We start from the raw sequence: 8,078 nt of genomic DNA, 5'->3' as shown, positions 1-8,078 counted from the left end.
CACTCTCAGAGCACAGTGTGTGACAGAGACCAGATGGTGGAGGTTTAGGGTATGGTGCCAAGCCAAAATAGAAACTGACCACAGTGTGAGAAAAAAGCTTACTTCCTGTTTATGCAGGGCTGAAGGTGAGTGGTAATGGTGTGTGTACGTGTCAAACATATTCTCACGTTCTCTTCACCATTTCCCCTCATCCATCAGCATAAAGACAATCTGGTGAAACCATTGTCATCTATTTGCTTAGATAAAGTTTAAGATATGATGTAAAGGGATATGATGAAGAAAGATGATGTTGAGTTTGTTTTGATCTGATGTGCATCATTCAAATCATCATTCAAATCATGGTTTAATTCCCGGTAGACACTGCTGTAGTCTTGGAGTAGTATGTAACATTAACATTAGAGTGATGTGGTGTCGATGTACTTTTTATTAAATGTTTTTTTTAAAGACAAACAACCAGTCAAATAAAAAGATTCATCACTACCTCCCCCATCCCAAGGTAGTTTTAAAACCTCTAGGGCCCTATCTTACACCAAAGGCAAGGCACGTCCCGATGCTCATTGCTATCTTATACCCCGTCTATTTTCACACCTCACGTCTGCGTTGTTTCAGTAGCAACGGTGCTTGCTAATATATCTACACCCATGGGCGTGGTGGTCTTGAAATAAGGAGCTCCACTGACTGAAAACAGCCTAGGCAGACGTTCGTCAACAGTCAGATGTGTGTTGCTATCTCGGCAGTAAATTGTCAACGCAGGCGCGTGCAGCCCAACACTCGTACACCCCCCCGCTTTACACCACTGAAATAGCCATCCGCCAAAGTCTGACTGCACCTGACACTTTAAGGGAATAGCGAGTGACACGCTGATTGGTGTAGTACATGGCTTTTGAGTGTTTCGAGCCATGCAAGGTGTACCTTTCCACCTGTTACCATAGCAAAGACACACTGATACACCTTAAATCAAGCTATGCAGTGTACGTTTGACGACTCGCCTGAAATAGCTAAAATAGGCCCCTGATGTTGAATTTTGTGAAAAGGCTTTCCTCTGATGATTCTTCCATAAAGGCCATATTTGTGCAGGTGTCGCTGCACAGTGGAATAGTGCAACCAGTCTGATTAGTCTTCCTAAGGGTCTTTTGCAGTCGAAATGGGGTTCTGATTTATCTATCTATCAGTCCTAGAACAGACAGCAGTTCTCTCTGAATGTTGCTTTGTGGGCATCAGTTATGCTAAAGGGCTGAGTAGCTGAGTTCAGATTCAAAACCCTGACTCTGGTCTACAAAGCCAAGAACGGACCAGCCAGCCCCTCCGTACTTGATGGCAAAAGCTGATCTGCACCAAGAGCCCTTCCAGCTTCAAGTACAGCTCGGCTCGACCCGCCATCCTTTAAGATCCACAGAAGACGAGCGTCCAGACTTTTTACTGTCCTGCACCGAAGTGGAGGAACGAACTTCCCCTGGGTGTCCGAACAGCAGAGTCCAACACTCGCTGTCCTCAAACCCAGACTGAAGACCCTCCTCTTCTGAGAGTACTCAGTATTATGGTCTCCATATTGACTTGTGTTTAGTAGAGTCTAAGATTAGAGGATCTGAATTTAGTCTATTTAAACTAGCTGAGGTTCTTCTTAGGTAAATAGCAAAGCACTGGAGAAGAGCGTCTTAAATTTAAATGTAGCTGCTTAGATGAGTTCATGGCTGCTGATTGTTAGTTTTGAGGAGAGCTTTTATAAAGCCTTGACATTTGCATCACCTGACCTTTCCCAACGATGAACTGAAGCATCAGACCTGAGAAGCTAATACAGGTCAGTTCTCCAGCTGTTTGCTTCGGTTCTTTTGTGGCCTCCTAGGTAAGTTGGCGAAGCACTCTTGGTGAAACCTTTGAGAAAGTTAAGTTTGACATACTATATAAAGCTCTCTCTCTCACACACACTTCCTAGACCACAACTGACCTCATAATTCTGCTCCCACCCAGCTCTCAGTTCTATCAGAAAAAAACCCTTCCCATGATGCTTTACTGCAGGTGTAAATATCTCACTGCGTTCAGTCTAAACATGTCTTCCATTACAAAATACCTCACATTATTATTCAGTTATTCTGTACATGTGTGTGATCAATTACATGTTTTGGAAAGTACGGTGATATCATCATGATGATTTATAGTCATACATGTTCACATTCCCCATTTTTTCTCTTTTTGACATTTATTACATGAAATCTCTTACATCATCCTAATACATTTAATATAAAACATCGCCGCAAGCAGTAATATGAAAAGTTCAAGCCATGTGTGCATGTGATGAGATTTAATGCACTGATGTGTATTCGGCTTTTGGCTTTGACACACATGTTGGCAGTAATACATGGACTTGCAAAACTGTTACTGTAACTGTATAAGACAATAAGACCTAAGAGAGGTCTAATGAGGCCTAAAGGGCCTTTTTACAGGCAGAAGATGATAGGAAGCTAGAATTTACCATACCCTCTGCATGTTAAGGCTGACCGATTGACCTTTGCATATTAAAAAGGGATATATAGTAATTTGAAGTCAAAATACATCTGCCAAGTGATTCCATTTCTGGTGGATATTGAATTTGGAAAGTTAATTAGCTGTCAACGGTGAACCCATGGAGGATGTCACATAAAATTTGTTTCAGTTCAGACTTAAACATTCTAATTGGGTTAATTGAGTTGCTTTTTTGCTTGTTTAACCCTTTTTAAGCCTCCTGAAAGCAAAAATGGACTACATTAGCCCGATTTTAGGATTTCACACTCTTTTAATGCTTTTGGTTCATACTCTTACATAGATGCATCATACAGAGTTTGACCTACAGCATCTACAGATTAAACTACTGACCAAGAACACATTTTACACAGTGACAAGAAGAAGAGGGTGAGGAAGAGGAAACATTTTTATAGACCACCCTTCATACCTAAAATTCAGCTCCACAGCAAATATGAATGAACTGATAAAGACCCGAGTTTTTACTGTTACTTACAGTCGATTATTATCACTATTATAGTGAGACTCTGAGACTCTGAGGCTCTGAAGATAATCAGCACTAAATCAGCTGTGTAGTAACGTCTGTCTGGATCAGCGATGTGTTTGATCAGCTCTCCATTGTGAGTGGTCAGAATGTCCACTCTCTCTCCGTTGATGTCTCTGCTCCAGGTCACTTTCCCTTTAGTTAGTTTTCCACAGGGAAGGGTTGCACGACACAGGGTTGCACAAACAGAGATTCTGTTATGAAGAAATAAATAAATACAATGCTCCTTCAACAGTTGTGTAGGGGAGTGTAACACACCCTTTTATGGATATTATGGATAAGCTGAGATCCAGAAGCAGCACCTGAAGGTATAGAAGCATGTGGACTGAGGCGGTATAGCAATATTAGAGGATTTTACACTAATATGACAGCTTTTTGTGTTTTGGTCTTGTGCAGCTAGATTGGAAATGAGAGACACCGTTCTCTCTGAAGCTGATATTTTTTGTATACTAGTCACTACATAATGTTTCCATAAAGCTTACAGCACTAGGCCTTAAGATTCTTTTATTAAAAGATGTAGTATTCCTCAGTGGAGAAGAGACAAAATATATCTTTGTAAATGTTTAATAAACTCCAGAGTATCAGTAACACATCAAAAGCATAACAGTGTAATAGTCCCAGTAAAACTGGTAATATCTTAAAGATGTAGTAGATTTACAGTTGATCTGTTACTCACATTAAGAAAAACCTAACCAAAACCTAATCCTATCCCTAACCCTAACCCTAACCCTAACCCTTAACCTCAACCTCAACCTCAACCTCAACCCAAAATCTAATTCTAACCCTCATCCTGGTCCCTTGGTTCCTGTTAAGATCCAGTTCCAGATTGGTGTCAGCAGCAGGTTGAGAGTGTTGAGATGCTCTGTATTAGACCTGTTAGATCAGTGATCTCAGGTGAACATCAACAGATCTGAATGTGGACTTTCCAAATAAATCAGGATCAGGAGGGGTAAACATGGGCCCAATCTGGATTACACACTGCATATGGGGCCTAAATGGAACCCCTGTGAGATTAAGATGTGTTGTAATGAAGGGAAACCCAAATGGGTCCCAGTAAAAAGCCCATGCCCACCTAGAAAAACAGCAGCTTGCTAATTTACTGTTGGAAACAGTAGAGGTTTATTTCCACTCCAGTGGATCCTAATGACCATTATTGTTATTATTATTATTATTATTATTATTATTATTATTATTATATATGTTAAGATGTTAACACAGCACTCTTAACTCTCAGTAAACTAACAGTAGAGCTTTTGGGTAATTTAGATAAAAGTCACAACACACAAGCGTGTGTCATACAATCATACAAGACGACACAAGCGCATGTATGAGCTTCTCACAGTCGGTTGATAGAACCGTGGATGCTGTAGGTTTCTCAGGGGATAAAATAGAAGGGTGAGGTACTCACCACCACTACTGACCAGGAGTAGATGTCCACACAGCAGGAGACACAAGAACCCAACATGCTCCATCACTCTCAGAGCACAGTGTGTGACAGAGACCAGATGGTGGAGGTTTAGAAATAAATCACCAGAGAGAGAAAACACTTACTCCTGCTGTGGTGAAGGTGTGTGGTGAAGGTGTGTGGTGAAGGTGTGTGGTGAAGGTGTGTGGTGAAGGTGTGCGATGAAGGTGTGTGGTGAAGGGTGTGTGGTGAAGGTGTGTGGTGAAGGGTGTGTGGTGAAGGTGTGTGGTGAAGGTGTGTGGTGAAGGTGTGTGGTGAAGGGTGTGTGGTGAAGGTGTGTGGTGAAGGTGTGTGGTGAAGGTGTCTGGCATCAAAAATGTTCCCACACTTCTCGCCCCCATTAAAAGAGAACATTTCTCCTCATTAATCAGCATATTCTGTCTCTTTGATTTTAGATTTATGTGAGATGAGGGAATGGGTCAGTTCTGTAATTTGTTACTTTTTGCACCCCCAGTTCTGATGGCTGATGTAAAATATTAAACCACATTATATTACAATATTAAACCACGTTTATTTTTTATATTAAACATTATTTTTCCTTCTAAAATAATGAACATTTTTAAAATCCTAACCATAAACCAGTCTGTTATATGTTTTATTTCTGAGATGCTAAACTGAGATGCCCACCTAACAAGACCTAACAGGGTGTAGTGAAGTGTATGTACTGTGAAGTGCATGTGTGTTTTATGTAACTTTATTATTTATTTTGGTTAAAATAATAATTGTCAAATATTAATAAATATGAATAAATAGTAATCACTGATGATACATGTTCATTTATTAAAGAATGTCCATAAATGGAGCTTAGAAACAGAAGTGTTACAGGGAACATGGAAATTCTGATTCTGAAAGAAGGAGGCAGTACCTGTAAAAAGAGAGGGAGAAATGGGAGTGAGGCAGATAATAATACAATATAAGAACGTTGCAACATTAAATGGATTTTAAGGGTAAAATGCAGTTGTGACCTGCTTTTTATGACCCCCTTTACCTATGTTAAAATTCTAAAATCATGTGGTGTTACAACATTTTTATTATTATTTATTATTTATTTTTTGAAGACATAATAGTTATGTGATAAAAAAAAATAATAATACAATAATAATACATATTTTGTACATAATCCAATAAAAGATGACAACATTCTATTAAAAATATTTATTGTATGTTCCATGCAATGTGTTTTTTTGTTTGTTTGTTTTTTTTATATAAAGGACCAATGTAAAAAAATCACTTAAAAGGTAAAAGGGGCATATCAGCATATAGATAATCATATACTTAACATAGACATTAGTCTTTCAGTTATGCATATATCTGTAATAGTTGGACATCCATGCTTGAGCTTTAAAAGTTTAACAAACGTGCAACAAGTGTAACATATCAAAAGGCACCAAATTTCTGGAATAACCCAAATGTGATGTCATACAGAGTTTGTTTTGATCTGAAGTGAATCATCAAATCGAATCATTTAAATTACAATAATCAAATGTGTTTATATTCAAGGCAAACAATTATTTTTTGCACAGTAGAGTAGAGACTCCAGAGTCTGATAAATCCTCCTGAATATCATTTTCAGTCAAACAGGGCTTCTGTCTTGTCTTTCTAGTGACCTCATAACCCCAACTAACCCTCCAACCGCTGCTGTTAGTTCCCATTTCTTAATTACATCTAACTGAGGAACTGAACTTATCTAAAACTGTCCTTTAGTCTTCTCCTGCTTTGTGGGCATCAGTTATGGTAATGTTTAGAGTGTTCAGCAGCTGCTTATAGGAAACCATAACTGCTGACTGTTGGGATGACGTTTGAGGATTTAGTATTTTTAAAGCTCTGAAATTTGCATCACTTGGTCTTTCCTCACAATGACTGTGACAAGCCGTAACCCCAACAAGCTAATGAAGCTAATGAAGGTCTGAGGCAAACCGTCCTGAGAGCTTAAATCTCTTGGGGCCAAACATGTGCCTGGTGTTCCTTTGGTTTTTAACTCTAGAATTGTACAAAACAAAGCTAATATGCTTAACATGCTTGAAGTGTTGAAATAAAAGTGGAATCTTTAACTTTTTGCCTTTTGGAGATCAGTTCATCTACTACTCTCTCTTATACACTGTATAGGACAGTGTACACCTGTACACTGACCTTAACTGAGACAAGTGAGGCCTTCAGTTCTTCAGCTGTTCATCTGGGTTCTTTGTGACATCCTACATGAGTCGTCGAGATTGTAGACCAGCCAGTTCTGAGAAAGTACATGACGGGTTCTAGTTTCACATCCTAAATAAAGCTCTCTTATTCTTTCTCTCTCTCACACACACACACACACACACACACACACACACACACACACACACACACTTCCTAAACCACAACTGATCTCAAACTTCTGCTCGCTCTCTCACTTCTATCACAATAACTCTTCCCATAATGCCTCACAGGCAGCTGTAAGAGTCCCACTGTGTTCAGTGTTTGGCACAGTTAAATGTTTTAGATCATCCAACTAATTTGAACATAAAAACATAGCTGTTAGCAGCTACATGTGGTTTTCAAGCCATGTGAGCATGATGCAACTTAATGCACTGATGTGGATCCTTCTTGCATGCAGATGTTGGCAGTTACACATGGACTTGCATTAAAGCTGTTCATTTTTCATAACAGTATAAGGCAATATGCAATACTTAACATAAGGCAAATACAAAAGACAAAAAAAAAAGAAAAGATAAAAGATTGGTGTCATTTTCACAATGTAATTCTTCACTCCAGTTCTGTAGATACTACACATGTTTAGGTTTTCCAATAAGAATAATAGACAAAAGTATTGGGACGCCTGGTCATTCATGGATTTTTCTGCAATCAAATGGAGTAAAAAAGAGTGTAACTGTCTCTACTAGATTTACTAGACTTCCCAACTCATCCCAAAAGTACTGGATGAAGCACCATCCATCATTCCAGAGAGCACAGTTCTTCCACTGCTCCACAGCCCCTCAATGCTGGGGGGCTTTATACCCCTCTATAGCCCACACCTGCCAACAGGTTCATGTTTATCTGCTTCAGAGAGTCCTATTCTATTGGCAGTACCTCTCTACAGTACTAGACAAGCTGTGTATGCATTTGCACATCTGTGTCAGCAATAGAAGGGGTGTACACAAACAGTTGGACATATATACAAATGGATTATAAATATTCATGAATAAAATGCCTTCTTGGAAAATGACATGAGATTCTTTTCTCACATTAATTATCTTGAGATAGTTATTTTGAGAAAAGTAATTGGAAAAATTAAATCTCAGGAGATTTTCTAGGCAATAATGAGGAAACATTGAGATTACAGACTGTGACCTGTTAATGTCACCAATGCCATTAACTATTATGTCTTCAACCCCCAATATGGCATTAGGGAGGCCTAATAGACCTATAGGCCAAAAGAAACCATAGAAGGATAAATTAACAAGATAATATATGCTGAGGTTTAAATTACATACTGACCAACTGACCTTTCATTTATATATATATATATATATATAAATATATATATATATATATATATATATATATATATATAAATATATATATATATATATATATATA

The sequence above is a fragment of the Salminus brasiliensis genome, chromosome 2, assembly GCF_030463535.1.
Source record: "Salminus brasiliensis chromosome 2, fSalBra1.hap2, whole genome shotgun sequence".
Classification (NCBI taxonomy): domain Eukaryota; kingdom Metazoa; phylum Chordata; class Actinopteri; order Characiformes; family Bryconidae; genus Salminus; species Salminus brasiliensis.
This window is presented reverse-complemented; position numbering follows the sequence as displayed.